The sequence below is a fragment of the Mus caroli genome, unplaced genomic scaffold (genome assembly GCF_978045245.1).
Source record: "Mus caroli unplaced genomic scaffold, Mus_caroli_1 scaffold_15, whole genome shotgun sequence".
Taxonomy (NCBI): Eukaryota; Metazoa; Chordata; class Mammalia; order Rodentia; family Muridae; genus Mus; species Mus caroli.
The window spans coordinates 92,797,751-92,799,506 of record NW_028227270.1 but is presented as its reverse complement, the minus strand read 5'-3'; the positions used below and the strand labels follow the sequence as shown (position 1 = coordinate 92,799,506).

Sequence of the window (1,756 nt, the reverse complement as noted above, 5' to 3'; positions counted from 1 at the left end):
TGGTTTCCTTCCTTGTTTTGTTTTTTTCTGTTATTATCCTTTGAAGGGCTGGATTCGTAGAAAGATAATGTGTGAATTTGGTTTTGTCGTGGAATACTTTGGTTTCTCCATCTATGGTAATTGAGAGTTTGGCTGGGTATAGTAGCCTGGGCTGGCATATGTGTTCTCTTAGTGCTGTATAACATCTGTCCAGAATCTTCTGGCTTTCATAGTTTCTGGTGAAAAGTCTGGTGTAATTCTGATAGGTCTGCCTTTATAAAAATATGGAACGCTTCACAAATTTGTGTGTCATCCTTGCGAAGGGGCCATGCTAATCTTCTCTGTATCATTCCAATTTTAGTATATGTGCTGCCCAAACGAGCATCTCAGGGAGCAATCTTACCCCAAGTTATTGAGTCCATCCTGTGGCTCACATGTCTGGGTTCTAGCCTGGGAGGCATCTTGGAATCTGGAAGAAAAGAGGGAACCTAAGCGGGCTCAAGAAAGGATGGAATCAAGACATTAGTCTGATCAAGGTTCAATTTTACTATTTGGAGACACAGGGTTATGAAGAATGGGGAGGGTCCCATTCCCGCCAAATCATCCTTGGAGTCCAGTTTCAGGTGACCACGTGTTGGCTCCAGAACAGCTAGGTGGCAGGTAGTAGCAGTGGGAGTGGCAGAACGATAGGGTGGCAGGCTCCACCCCTGATGTTCTCCTAGTGCTAACAGTCAAACCTGATCAACCAGATTTCAGGCTGAGTGGGAGAGATTATACCAAGTCAAGGTGAGTCTTCCCACAGTAGTTAACCAAACCAAGTTAATTCCTCTCAGGTGCACCCAGAGTCTTACCACATAGGTAGTTCTATATTTTATTAAGCTAAACGTTAGCTAGCACTCACAGTTCTTTTGGAAGACAAAAGCATATGGACAGCATGAAATTAATCAAACTTCCTCAAAATAGTTAGTTTTAATGGTTGTGGTACATTATATATGAAACTTGTCCTGTGTCTGAGTCTATTCTCAATTGTTGTGACATAAGTCCTTAGACAAGGCAATTTATCCTGGCAAGACATTTATAGCTTGCATTCTGGAGGCTGGAGTTTTAAGACTAGGTGGCTGAGTGGGGTAAGGCTCTTGATTTGCATCATAACAGAGCAGAAAAGTGGCAGGGTGTTGTGTAGATGCAGAAAGAAGGCACCACATGTAAAGAATGGCCCACTTTTAGAATGCATTCACAATACCTATCAGTGCTGAGAACAACAATGACTCCCTTATTGACCTGACATTCCCTTGCTCTGCCTCTAGATTCTACTGTCAGTATAACTTAGTGAAGACCGATTTTCAACACATGAATTCTCTGAGACACATTCAAATCACCCAGATACAGAAATTGGTAGAACAAATGGGGTTATGACTTAGTAACAGAATAACATCTGAGTCATTGGTCACAAGGCAAATAAAAGGTGGTGAGAAAACATAATATTAGAGGCTGAGAAAAATATAGCCTGTGTTATGTATTTCTGTTATATTTCATTGGAATAAAATCCATTATTGCATAGAAGTCAACTCTTAAACTTGGTTAACTTAGAATTACATAAAGCGGTTTCAAAGCAAGGATTTTGCTAGAATATCTATCTGCACTATCTGTTTATTTGTTTAACTTTTAAAAATAATGTACTGTAACAGTAAATTGAAATAAAATTGGGATCCAACTCAAAGGGAGGCCCCAAGGCCTGACACTATTACTGAGGCTATGGAGCACTCATAAAAATGGA

General features: G+C 40.4%; 1 non-coding gene across 1 annotated transcript; it reads right to left on the bottom strand.

Moving 5' to 3' along the window:
• Window positions 1-257: 257 nt before the first annotated feature.
• Window positions 258-364, bottom strand: LOC115029181 (U6 spliceosomal RNA). The gene has a single exon (XR_003834735.1). It is a non-coding gene; the product is annotated as a U6 spliceosomal RNA (small nuclear RNA).
• Between the last annotated feature and the right edge of the window lie 1,392 nt (window positions 365-1,756).